At 34.1% G+C, this 15223-nt stretch overlaps 1 non-coding gene across 1 annotated transcript; it reads right to left on the bottom strand.

Annotated features, from left to right (window-relative positions):
- Positions 1-12395: 12395 nt before the first annotated feature.
- On the bottom strand, positions 12396-12486 carry LOC149143680 (small nucleolar RNA R64/Z200 family). The gene has a single exon (XR_016265398.1). It is a non-coding gene; the product is annotated as a small nucleolar RNA R64/Z200 family (small nucleolar RNA).
- Between the last annotated feature and the right edge of the window lie 2737 nt (positions 12487-15223).

Below are 15223 nucleotides of genomic sequence, written 5' to 3'. Positions count from 1 at the left end.
GATCCTTCTTATAATGGCTGAGCCTCTAATTTATAGATGAGGAGAGGTTCTCTCCTTTCCAATTTATTCATGAGTTCCAATGGGGAAAAAGTTTGGATCTTGCCTCACTTTATTTATCTTTCCCTTCTCTTGAATCTTTGTTAGGATTAGCAATGTTCTTATTTAGGACTGAGGCAGATGTTTCCTATTTTTCGCGCTGACATTTGAGTGAAAAGCGGAGTGTGTGTCAGTCAACTCGCGCTTTTGACCTTCAAAATCCCATAAATATCCAGTAACACTTCCCTTTAAGAAAAACATAGTGTAAACCTAGGGACTAATGCCTTTTGTTGATTCATGGGCAACATTATAACTCCCTTTTTTGTTTCTGGGGTGCGTTACCCTGGAAAATGGTTCTGCAACTTAGCGTTTTTCTTCTAGTTAAAGTATCCTTCTCCTCTGAGATGATGAGGAGGTCATTTTGTGTATAACATAATTTCAAACCTATGCAATCAGGAATATTACTCTACCTATAAGTGATGGAATGTGTGTGTTACAAGGTGGTGTGGCACTAAGTGGTCTAGCAGGGGTGGTTGGTGATATTGGTGTTGAACTACATCCTCTACTTACAAATATACCCCTAAAATATCATTCTATACATGTATCCTAAATTATTTTAATATTAATTAATTATGCATATAAATAATGAATGCAACTATTATGAAATGGAATTGCGACAACTTTAATTTAGAGAGAACCCCACAATTGTGATCCGCAGGTTCTTACCATTCGTATTACCGATCCTTCTAAATAGAGTTGTTTAAATGAAAAAACATTCTAATTTAAAAGTAGACACTATGTATAATTCCCCAACAATGAAGCCAAAACAGTTGGGTAACTTTTTTGTTGATTAAATTAATTACATTAAAGCATTAATCCTATGTTTTTGAACTTGTGAAGTACACTTGCACTATATAGTCTAGGTGATCAAATTTTAATTGAAATAAAACTATTATAATTGCAAGATGAAAATTAAACCTATTTATGACAAGATCGTAGTAAGCATATGCACACATTCTGTATTAGAGGCCTAACTCAAATTCAAGACTTAGAAACTAAATGAATTCTATGAAAGCTATGCTAGTTTGAAATATTCAAAATCTATTCTATGAGACAAGGGAATTAAATCCTATTCTATTGAACTTGGAAGAAAAAATTATTCTACATTTTCTTTGAAAAGAAACTTAATCTACTTGAATTGAAAAATAAATCTATTCTATGGGTTGTTTGAAACAAAATTATTCTAGGAATCTATTCTATGAACTTTTGAAATCAAACTTAATCTATGTGACTTGAAAGGAAATATAATCTATCGATTTGTGAAAATAAGATTGATCTAAAAACTACAATAATTTGAAAAAAAGAAGAAAAAGAAGCTATTCTAAAGTACAACAAACAAAGACCAATGAAATAACAATTTTGGAAGCCTCAACTAGAATTAGTCATGATCTATCAAGCATAAATATGAGACCAAGCAAAGAAAATGATTAAAGGAAATATTTTGGTGCTTTTGATTTATTATCAAGAGCTCATCTTATAAAGAACTAATGGACAATAAGTGAAATTCTAATTTAAAGGATAGAGTATTAAAGTAAAACAGAGCATTTAATTGACTGAATCACTGAATGAAATGAACTCTAATCTAATTTCAGAGTGAAAGAAATTAAATCAAAATAATGAAATACAACTATACTATATCTCACACATCCTCAAGGGGTCCTCCTGATGAGTGTGAGATGTTAAAACCTGAAATGACAAGACTTTGAATCACCAACACAGAATATGCCATGAAAAAACCTTGTTTTACATCAAATGTGAAAAGAGAGTTTACAAATAATAATAACAACAATGTTGAACTTCCATTGGATGTATTTCACTTTCAAAACAAAGAATTTTTATAATGGTTTCAAAATTAACAACTTAAGAAATTATTGCCTAGAATCGAGAGCTGGAATTGACATATAAACTTCTAAATCAAAATATGACTTTCGCTTCTCATGAGTTGCTACTGAAGGAGAAAATCATGGGAAGTCATTCATTAAGACATCATCAGCTTAAACTCTGGTCTTTATATCTCATTCACTTTCTATTTTCATGCTCGCTTTATTATAGAGGTGGTCTCTTGATATCATGAGTGAACTAAGTATTCCATAACCATGTTGACCACAAGTTTGACTAATGAACCATGCTTATCCTGTGAGCTTCCAATTGTGACCAGTAGGTGAATGTCCATGTAGGTGGCATTCAGTAACTACTCATGTCCTTTGGTCATATTCTATCATGTTCTAACCTAGAGAACTTAGGAATTGGATGCGAAAATTCAAGATAGCTGCAGAAAGTGCATAATTCGGTAGCTATAACATACTTTAAACCAATTTCATAAAGAAAACACTGACTTTGAGCTATTGAAGGATTATTCCTTTTTATCGAAATTTGCATGACCTGGATGACCTTTAATTCATATACAAGATTAAATGAAGTGAAAATGTGTAACAAATGGGTGGAAAAGGAAAATGGATTGTCAAAAGGAGGACAATTCAGAGGTTCAACATGCTCCACGACCATGTTCCTAAATTTCGTCAATAATGTTTTAGTGGTTAGATACTACCACATCCTATTATATGCCACAATATTGTTTGAGTATGCCCCAATTCATTTCAAATGAGGCATTTCACAACTTCTTAATTTGTTGTTATAGTATTACATGTGACCTTCCAACTGACCTGATTCTACATAAATGATGCAAAGGCCCTCAGATGAACATCTCCAACATAGGGTGTAATATTAAAAATTCTTGCCCCAAAAAAAGCATGATCATGCAAATACAACTCACATAATAATTTTTTTTTATGAAAAATTAGGCTTCTAGAACGTCTCCAAGAAGGCTTGAACCTTTCTTATAACGTATGGACATTTCTCTTTTATTTTTTTTAAGTGGAAGAGGAAATTTTTTTCTTGTAGATACAAAGGTTAGGAAGGATAAGGGTTTCTATAGCTCAAGGCAATTTTTGTAAGTTCATACATCTTCTCCTTCTCTTCACGTTAACATCTTTACTTTTCCCTGCAATTCTCCTACCCACAACATTGCTTTCTTTCTTTCTTCCTTAATTTTTTCCAAATCCTGAACTAGCAAGTTTTCAGCCCAAGTTCTTTTAAGATTTCTAACAATCTCCTTATGTTTACTTAGAGGGATAACCTTGCCTTTCATGAGATTTCCAATGTTTTCCATTTTTCTACCTCAAGAAAAAACAAACGACTCTTCAAGTTTTGATTGTTCTATATCCACTATTGTTACAGTAGTAAATTCAACTTCCTGCAATCCTTCTTCACTTTCCTTCTTCTCCTACTACGCTTTCTTGACCGCTAGTTCTTGTGTGTCAGTAGTTTCATTAATATGTTCTTATGTATCAGAAATTTTAATTATTTATGAATCCTACTCTATTTCAACTACTAGTTCTTTTGGAGCAACAACGCCATCAACATGTTCTTGTGGATTAACAAAATGATCTTCCATATCTCGCTCTAATTCAACTATTGGTTCTTGTGTAACAACATCTTCAATAGTATTTTATTGTGGATTGGCAATCTAGAACTCCACGTCCTATTATTTTACTTTTATTCCAATCGAGATAGTTGTTGGCCGTTGTAGAGAATTTTTATTTAATCCTTTCTTCTTATATGTTGCTCCCATGTGTATGATTCTACTTTAGCTTTTGAAATGATCTCTTGTATGTATTTTACTCTTCACAAATTATTCTTCTTCTTCTTTCTCCCACGTCCTCTTTTACCCACACAAATAGTTTCTTCGGTGGCACTGTATTTTTCTTCTTCATTATTCATGCAATGTAATCCTTGTGGCCTAACTCATCATGAGGTTGAGGCTACTTCAGTATGTCGAAGTGAGGCCAATGTTCTTACCTCTCCTCTTACGACCCAGAAACCTCAGAGCTAGGAACAAATACAACACACTTTCATGCAATGCATGTAAACAATCCTAGTCACAGATATGAACCTCTAATAGCCTCCCTAGAAACAACACCAAAATGTTGGGCATATCAATTATTCTTTTAAATTATAACATCAAATCCGACTCACACATAAATTTTCAATTTGGATAGGATTTTTGTTTCAAGGCTACTGTGTAAAATATATGAAGGAACAAATGGAAAATATCACCAATAAAATCTCAAAACCAATTGTTTTAAATGTCACTCTCAACACTTCAAATTCACTTGTTTTCTTACTCCAAACCTTGCTCACACTTTAGAAAGGAAAAGACACACATTGTAGAATAAATCACACTATGTCACACAATTACTCTTATTTAGAAGAAACAACACTCTTGGAAACTATTCATCGCTTAAACAATTACTGTAACACCCATTTAATCAATTAAACAAACCAAAGAAATATAATAGTAATCAAGCAACCATCACACCTAATGAAGGGAATGGTCTAGGACCTATGTTGTTAAACAATGATATAGGCTACAATCCTTCAACTATTAAATACATGAACAAGATCTATAACAATAACAATCAATCACACATAACTTGCAACTGAGATGAAATAATTGCACTCCTACAATACCTCTCTAACAAGTGATCTCTGCTAATAAGGAGGGTCCTTCCTCCTTAGTTGTGGTTGGTGAATTACACAACATGAAATCTAAGCGGGAAAGATATATGGAGCCATGAATGGTAACAAGTTGCATTAATGAAAGTTTTAGTACATGATTACAATGATGGTGCTTCTCCCTTCTCTGATCTCTATCTATGCATACCTCATGGCAAGGGAGTACATTCGTTTATAATTTTAGATTACATTCTTATTTTCAAAAAGTAGGATCATCATGAGAATCTGTCGAGTGTCATGTGATCGAAATTGATATTATACAAAAATTGTCTTATAACAAATTGTCTTAATTGGAATAGAGCTATAACAAATTTCTAAATTACAATGATTTATCATTTATAAATCCCAATTTTTCAATTAAGTTATCTATACACTCCATGAATATCTCCTTTCAATAGTCAAACTGACTTTGATCGTGTGTCTATCCATGTTGGCCTTTGTTTATAATCATAGAAGAAGAAAGTATCCAAAATAAGCTTCGTGTTGTAACAACAACATCAAAAAATTATTATTTCCACCCTTAGTGAGGTAGAACTGGGGATATATCATCACGTAACAACATCTCAACAAATCATACCGCCTGAAACAACCCTTCATCAATTCAATAAAAAATAGCCTAAAGCAATTAGCTTTTATGTCAGATTACAAGAAAAACTAGATAATAAGGATGACACACAAAAAGGGAACATACTTTATTCAATAATGACTAATGAAGTGACACTACATAACATTTAAAGTCAAAATAGTAGGAAAATATAGGTTAAATAGGTACAAAAATATCATTAATTCTGCGTCCCAACAAGTTTGAGTGCCATTTCCCTTTCAACAAGTCATTTTATGCAATTATATTTTTGTTTTGGTGTATATTAGTTAACTTGATCTTTATACATCTAGCCTTCATTTTGATGCTTCCTCCTACATAAAAATCAACAAGATACAGAGATATTTCCTATTGCACATATAGTTTCAGCCCCTATTAAGTTTGTATGAACCTCGAGTTGATAATTAAAGTTGAAACTTATGGGAGTTGTAGCATTGTTGTTGCATTACCGATGGCCATCAAAATTTGTAGGTAGACATTTTATCAAACAATTTTCTAGTAAATAAATACGAGGACCATGATCATATAACTAGCAATATTACCTCATTGACTTGTAAAGGAAATCCATGTTCTAGTGAAGCAAACTCAACCATTATACAAAACAAAATTCCACGACAAAAATATTTTTTCTAACACATAAATTCACCATCATAGCATAAGAAAAAAATAGTAACAATTGAGAACATTATTTATTAATATTAATGAAAATGTTACATGTTGGACAACTTATTTAAGGTGGAGAATTTAGATTTATGGAACCTATGGATAACTCCTACAAATTGCATGATTTGTCTCATTGAATAATATTACTCCTGTAAACTATGGGCTCTCTAGAAATGCCATGACCTTCTCAAGAAAACACACAACTGATGCAAATGGATAAGTTGACTCCTCAATCTCCACATTCCCTAGCAATACTCTTGACACTAAGCACATGTGAGAAATCTATATGATTCCTCGTCCTTGACTAGATAGGGTGGATAGATTCACTATTGCAACTAGTATGGCCATATCAGCTAGGGTGGATCTCTTACCCCAAAAACTAACCCTCCTCACATGGGTTATCATCCATTCTCTCAAGATACAATATCTCTTGAAACAATTATCGAAATAGACAAGCAATTCCACCCAAAAGTAAGTTTTAAATCTCCTTTTATAACTTTTATCATTAGAATACCTTGGGTAATCGAAATATCATTGGTCATTGGAATACCATGGATCAAAATTACCACAGATCATTTATACCTTTTTCTCTCTTAATAATATAAAGTGACTTTATAAATTTATTTAATAACACCCCTTCAATTTAGCTATTCATTTCACTTTTTGATGTTGGGTTTTCTTCAAGTGAAAATGAAAAATTAAACTAATATTCTTGGAAAGGGACATTACATTCCCCCGTTCCAGAGATTTCTCTTCCGCAAGCAATATGGACCCATATTCTAGGATCCTAGATGAATCTAAGCCCTTGTTGCATCAACGAAATACACTTTGGAACCTATATGCCAGGATTAATTACTTTATCCCAAATGAATTTGTTGAATTCTCCCTACTGCAAAAATATGATATAATCAACTATGGTGACTTTGTCAAGCTCTATCACAGGTTTAAGCAATTCACCCATTATAAATATGTCTATATCCCAAACTCGTGTCATCATACAATTCAACCAGGGGTAGTATATTCATGTTGTTAAAGGCTTCCTAGATCATAACCTCGCATGGGTGTTCTCCACCTAGATCCCATTGATATATTGGGATTATATTGTCCCCAATACCTAATGGATCCCACTGTGCTATACCCCTATCTAGGAGTGTATTTTCAAAAACCACCAACTTAGTAGGATACCAATTCATAATCTCTCTCCAATCCAACTGAAATGGACTTCTAAAATAGGAGGTATCAACAGAAATGATATTATCTTAGAGTCCATAAATTCCCATGGAATGTGTCTTCCATCATCATTAGTCATCAACAACCCCTGAAAAAAACTTATGTATAAGTACAAACAAAAGGCATAACTCCACCATGTTGATGTTGTGCTACTTTGATTTCCATGTGACATCTATCAAGAGTGATGCTTTGTAGATTTATTACACTCCCACTCCTTGGTCCTACTAAATGTAATTCAAGAAAAAATTTCCATTGTTTCTTTATTATAAACTCTAAATGTTCCTTAACATTGGCAAGTTTGGTAGTTGTCCTAACACACGTAACTCCATAGGCCTTATCCTCACTATCTTGTTGTAATATTGTTTCCTGTAGCATATTGGTTCTCTCCTTCATTAATAAGAGGTGTTATGTAAGGGATTCAATCTCTTATTGATAAATATCATTTTTAAAATCCAACAAAAAGGTTTATGAAGATTTCACATTCCCTGATTCCTCATTAGGAAAGAATGGTTTCATCTTCCCATCACATTCTTTGACCACATTTTCCACTGAGTTATAAAAAGATGTAGAAGTGGCCTATTTTTATTTTAGAATATCCAATAAAAATTATATCATGGGATGGAAAGTAATATCACTTTTATCAATAATTAAACCCATAATGACTCTCGTGTACTCATGGATAGTTGTGTCAAGATTCTTAATAATGTTATTGAGCAAATGATGAAACATATGTAAAATAAGTTCATTAAAATCATAATCAATCATGAGAAAAAATGACTACCCCTTTTCCATCAATTCCAAAACATTATCCCTCAATACTACATATGGATGAAAAATATGATGCTTTTCTCTGAAAGTAATAATTAAATAGGATGTACTATCAGATTTTATTTGGATTTTTTGTATCTTTTTTTATAAAAAGCCTTGGCTAGCATCAAATATATGATTTTGTGCATAAACCAGTGGGACCCAGTTTGTCAAATTGGGGTGAAACCTTCTAAGATCATTTTGAGGCAACAAACAATTTTTTTTTTGGGTAATTTTTTTTCACTTTAGTACCACACCTTTTTCCCCTTTCTACACATAGATACCTTTCTAATGGCACATGAATCACGACAATCATAGTATGTATGTGAAATTTACGCTACTAATAAGTTGACCTTCCTCTTTTCACCACCATAATTCAAAAGGATGGGGGATTAGCCCCCCTTTTCATAAAAAAGAGGATAGCCACATGATTATGATGTAGAAGACTCTAAAAGAGTCTATATTGTAACTCTGGTTAAGAGTTGAGGTATTCAAACCTAACCACTAGTAGGCTCCCAGGTTGTGTTATAACTCAACCACTAGGAGGAAAAGGGGTTCCATTCTTTCGAGTACATTTTTTCCATAGCTAAGAAAAAATAGCTGATATGGATAGGAGATAGAACACCGAGAAGATTTTTGCACTGTAGTAGCCCACATGCTACGAGCCATTAATTGTACTCACACTCATTTTCTATTTAGAGAAAGAGAGCAGAGAAGCCTCACTTTCGAGCCATGTTTTCCCCTAAAATGTTTCTTAGGTCATATCTTGTGTCAAATTTGTGTGTGTGATATTTTATTCCATTTTTCTCTATTTTCTTCATAATTGGAATTCAAATGCATATGCTATTAATTGTAATTTGAAGATCTATAAGTATAAAGAGAAACAAAATTGTAATAGTGTAGATCTTGGATTTTTAAGTATAATTTTATCAGATATGTTGTGAGGAACTATCCAGTTGAATATCCATGATAGTTTACAGATCATATTGGTATTAGAGCATGTTTCTTTGGGTATATTGTGGAGATCTATAGGGGATCTAGATTGGCTAGGCCAAAAGGCATAAAACCCTAATCACGAATCTGTGAATAACCATCCTGATCCTGTAGAGGAGATGTTTTCGTGGTTGGAGAAAAAAGTCGTAGATATAAACCATAATGTAAATCCCCTCATGGTATCCCTAAGAAATAAGCTTGGGATATTCAAAGAATATGGGGGTTCTAATGGAGAGGACAAATCAGAGGGGGGATCAGGAGATTGGGAAGAAACATAGAACCAGTCGAAGAAAGAACCTACAAAATATCAACACATATCAAGTGTCATGAATAAATCACAGTTCTTATTCAAAATGAAGCTAAGGTTTATATCAAACCATACCACAATGAGATTGATGTTATAAAGCTAAATCATTGGTTATAGCAACTATAAGTGTATTTTAGAGTCCATCAAATTGAGGAAGATTAGAAGATTTCATTTGCATGGTTGAAATTAGAGGGGCATGCCCTAACTTCATGGGAAAGCCACATGCAGACCTTGAGGTTGGAGGGAGAGCATCTAGTCATTAAGTGAGAGGACTCCAAAACCCTAATTAAGTCACAATTTTACCCTGTTGGGTACAGAGAGGACCATTGGATCCGACGACACTACTTCAGGCAAAAGTCGGGGCAAAGTGTACAGGAGTACACCATAAAGTTCAGAAAGATGTCCATAATGTTGGGTATCTCCCCAAAGAACCCAGAGGTTCTCCTTAAGTTTTTGGTGGGTCTACACTACCATATACATGAGAAATCGATGTTTTTCATGCCCAAATTGGTGGAAAAGGCTTGTGTATAGGCACAATACTTCAAGAACATATGCATGGAGAAAGAAAAATCAAGTGGATTGAAGTATAAGGAGCAACATGACACTTCTAAGGAGGGGGGAAATAAGCATAAAGGGGGAAATATAAAAAGATGATAGCCATAGTACACCAGTGCAAAGATCCCAACAACCATTACAATCATTGCAACATTGATGGCCATACAAAGGAGAAGTGTTGGAAGTTGCATCTAGAGCTTAACTCAAAGAACAAAAAGAAAGACAATAATAAGAAGAATATCAAGTCCACTGATTCAAGCAACCAAGTTGAAATATGTAACAACTCTTATATACACAATTTTTTTTTAACCAATAATAAATTTTGCTTAATAAAAGTTTCCTCCTTATTTCAGTAACACCTTCTTAGATTAATGGTGGAATTGAACATCCTGATATTCACACAATATCACACTGATACTAATGAATTATAATTAATATGTTTTCTTGTATAACCTATAGATTTCGCATGAACGAACTTTTTCGCGACCAATTATTTATTTATTATCCTTTGACAAATTTTTTTTATGTATAAATACACATTATCTATATAATAATGGCATCATCCACTTTACTTTCAACTTGCTTTGATGCCCTTCTTGAAGTTGATCCTTGAATGTCTCTTTTTGCTGCCCTTCCTTTGACTTCAGCACCTTAGCTCTGAAACAATGTTGAAGAATCTAGGGCAAAATGGTAATTCCTTTCATTGTAATGAGGAATCATAATTTTTACATGTGCATATTCTAATACCTTGTCCTTATTTTGTTTGCTAAAGATATGGATTCCTATCCATCTCATAACTATTATTATTTTTCAGGACTACTTGTATCACTTTTTAATTTCTTTGCATTGTCAAATGAACATAATATATAAGCAACCCTTATGGTCACATATTACTAACCCATGCCATATATAAAATTGGAGTATTGAATTAATAACACTTCATATGGTTCGATATGATAATTTGATGTTTCTATTACATATAAATGACTTGACTCATTTCTGGTGCTATGAATGTGGTATTACATTGAATATCTGCATATACCGTTTAATATAAGGGTTGTGTATTGTACTGGGTTTCTCTAGAACATTTCATGAATTACACATGGCACTTATCAGCGGTTCCATGTTTAGGCCGATAGGTCTGAAAGTAGTTTAAGTTTGATCGCACCCAGGAAGACAAAGGTAAAGTTCTTACATTCACCATCTCCAGAAGCATCTTCTCAGTCATGGCAAGAAAAGCGCAGGCGGTACAAAAATGGGCAGGACTTCTCATGAAGTCGGTCGGTCCTCAGTTGGTACCATCTCATTGTCCAGGGGCGGCTCTTTGGACTCTGCAATATTGGCAGAGATATCATTGAAAATCCATGCAAGTAAAGACCTCTTCCTCACGGTAAAGTGTGGGAAGAAGGGAAACCCGTTTCCTTCAATCATACTGCTTGTAGAGGGATAGAATCTACAAGCGAACGATGTTTTCGTCTCTATAAACGACACGGTGGTTTTCCACTCTCTCCACCTCTAGGTGCGTATTTCTAAGATATCCTTACAACAATGTTTTGTTTGAAATTTGGCGCATGAAATAATAGTTGTAATTTCGATGAATGATTAATATCTTATTTTAATATAAATAAAATAAAAGCAATACCTATCAGCATAAAAGCAGATTGCAAGACGCTCCTCTTCACAATACATAATCGACAAGCTGCTGACCCCCAAAAATTCTTTACTACTTCCATTGCAAAATTTCATGCATTCTAGACTACAGAAATTATAGGTCCATGACAAAAGTTCAAATTTAATATCCTTCGCAAAACGCAACAAAATTTTTGATATATCTGAAACCCATCACCGAAGATTATAATCTACAGTTCCAGATTGGCCACAAGGTGTAGACCAACTTGCAATAAACCTTGTTAATAAGGCCTACACCTAACATTTACAAACAGATCCATGTTAGGTACATGTCAGACTAAATGCAGAAAATCGAGCAGCAGAGGGTTACTTCCTTTTTACAGATGTAATATAGAAAAACAACATGGAAACACTGCCAGATCGTGAAAGGGAAAAAAATCCCTAATAGTTTTTAAGGAGTTGAGTTCCATGATGTAAATAGTTTATCCATCACACTGTTTTATTTGAGTCACCAGTAAATATGGTTCATCTTCGGGACAGGAAAGACATGGAAGAAATGATAGAATAATCTGAACAAATTTAGATTTATCATCTCATCATTTTCCCTGAATAATGGAGATGAGCCACACGTGTTAAATCCAAACATTACCCCAAATAAAACAAGTGTCAAATCTAAGCTTTTAAGTGAAAAGAACACTATTATTCATTAAGTGCACTTAAAGACTAATCATTATGGTAGTTGATCCAACATTCATCTTTTCATCAAATGGCTTTCCATTCTCCTCATAAGGGGCACGCCCACCCATCTATACGTATGTGTCTATGACAATTAATACACTAACTATAATAATCAATGCATGGCAACAAACAACAGAGATCCAATATAAAACATATGAAAGCAATAACAGGGGCAATAAAACAACCCACAATACTTTACTTATTCTACTCAAAATGAACATATGTCTCCTCGATGGTTTCCATCTCCGAAGTGTAACATGTGTAATATTTGTAACATTCATCATCGTAGAAAACCCAAAACGAAAATTCCCAGAAACTAGCTCTCATATTATTGGTCGTAAGAGAATATTAACACATAGAAGAGATTACTCCGCGTTTGTTACATCCACATTTCGCCATGGATGACTACTCTTTTGCTTACTGCGGGCAACAATTCAAGTATGTCAATATGGAACAAACTTTTACGATGAAACTATGTCATTCCTACCACGTGTTGAAGCTAGTATATTCCAAGGTCTCATATATATAAATAAAAGGAGTCATCTAACCAAGCTGACGAATTGCTAGGACGGCCAAAAGTGGATGGTTGGACGCCCAAAAGTGGATAGCCAAAAATGGTTGGAATCTGGGCAAAAAAATTTCAAAAAATCTGGTAGAGGCAGTGTTTGAATCGTTTTTTTGATGGTGGAAATGGATTCAGCACCATCAAAAATGTCTAGGACATCTAAAATTTTGAAGTTTAACAACTATAACTTAAATTTACAAAAATCCTTGCCCGATTTTCTCTAAATATAACCAGAATTTCCCTAAATTTCTGAGCAACTCCTCCACCTCGTTAGACTATGCATAAATGGAATAACCACACGTGCTAATGGCACAAAACTCTACATCCACTTCGGATGATGGGACACCAAATAAAGTCTCGATATAATTTATTAGTTGAATAATGTGATTTATTAGGTGTACAACTCTTTTATGGGTCACTCAATCTCCGTCATTACACCATGCAATAAGATATATATTCATGTAGACGATTGAGTCTTGCCTTCCCCATCATCTCATCAGACCACCTCCTCTTCCAATCCTTGTCATCATAATTGAACACCTCACCACCAACAGTGTCTTAGCCATGTCAACTGGCATTAAAAAGTTTAACAAATGACATTTCAAATAAGTGCTATCGGGTCAATGTTGGGTCCCTATAATACTAGTGATTACCCCATTACTATTGTAGTTTCATCCCTTATTAATATTTTTGTGCCCCTATTATCCCCATATTGTTATTACTATGCCCCATAGAATCCCTCTATTCTTATTTTTGTGGTTTTATATTATTATTGTTAGGTCGGTTGGGTTATATTGTGACTTCTTAGACTCCTATATATAGAAAGGAGGTTTTGTCATTTGAATCATCCAAGAATTGTTCATTTATGTAATGTAAAGGAGGTTGCCCCCTCGAAGAGGCTGAATTCTAAAGCGTTGATCTATCTTTTCTATCTTTTCTTGAGATGGTTTCATAATATTTGGTATCAGAGCTTTGGATTCTAGGGTTTCACTGCTCCAAATAGGTCATTGTGGAATTTTCGCTATAACTTTTTTTTCTGCGACATTTCAGAACCTAAAAAAACAAACCCATTTGAGAAGACATCGCGCTGAACCTCGGGTCCAAATTTCAGAGATTTTCACGCTATATTTGCGGATATATGATCTGAGGAAGTTGGTCTTTTTGCAAACTCCTGAATTACATTCTAAACAGGTGACCTAGGGAAAATAGTTATAACTTTCTCTCTGAGCATCGGATTGAAATTTCATAAGAATTTACAGAAAGAGGACAGACTTTAGTTTCTTTTAGGTATTTTTCAAAGCCAAAGGTTGAAACAATGACTTGTGGCACCTTGTACAAGTTCGCTCTACTAAAATAGTCTATAATCAAGTCACTATGGTAGATTTCGCATAACTCTTCCTTAGAGAATCCAATTTGGGTCAAACTGGTGGCATTGGAAAGAGGACATAGAGGGCTACTGTAGGTCTCAATTTCAGAACTGGATGATTAGAAAGTACATAGATACATCAAAGTCAATATCAAGCTCCTACAAGTGAAAAAAGGTGTGTAGATTTTTTTAAAATTTTGCTTAAGCTTGGTTTGAAATTAATTTTGAAGGAATTCAAAGGGCATAGTAGAGAATTATTATTGGTAACTGATGCCCCGAGGAAATAAAATGCAAACACCTAGTAAGCAACCTGAAAGCCCTAGCATGACTCATGAAGAAGAGGAAGAAATGCTACATGATATATCAAAATTACAAGAACAAGTGCAACAAATGTCACTCTCACAAAAGCTAACAGAAGCTAAGATAAATGGCGTGGAATCTAAGATAAAGGGCATGGAAGCTAAGATGGACAATTTGAAGATAGATTTGAAGAGAGACATGTAGAAATTTTGAATAATATGACACATATTCAATGGAGATTATCCTGATCATGTACTATTGTGGAATACATACACAATACATAATCTCCTCTACGTTGATCATCAATTTACAGAAGCAGAAACATTCACAGGCGCACATAGAAGCATCAATCAAACTCATTAACACAGTATGTATCCCTGTGAAAGCATCTCGCTAAAAATCCCAACTATCTGTATATTATATTGACTGAATCATGTAACATTACAAAGTAAAATGCTTATCACAAGCAATCTAGTACCAGCTCCACCTGTTACACACAATACAACTAAGATCTGATCTCCAAAACTATTCCACTGCCTGCCTGCCTCCACAGCTCAATACCTACTCAAGAATGAATGAGAATGGTTTACCAAACTTGTATTTAACCTCCAAAGAATCACTCACACTGGGAAAGACGTGAGCAGAGACTATAATACTTGGTATTGGCCAATTCATTGGCATACTCAATCCCTTTGATTGTGCAAATCCTCATGCACAACTATAGTCACAACTGATAGCAATCTGATCCTCTAACACCTGTCCCTATTGAACTGAACATGCACTGACATGCAACTGAGT

This window comes from Pinus tabuliformis, chromosome X, assembly GCF_031772625.1.
Source record: "Pinus tabuliformis cultivar Carrire ecotype Pingquan chromosome X, CPIR1, whole genome shotgun sequence".
Lineage (NCBI taxonomy): Eukaryota > Viridiplantae > Streptophyta > Pinopsida > Pinales > Pinaceae > Pinus > Pinus tabuliformis.
This window is presented reverse-complemented; position numbering and strand designations above follow the sequence as displayed.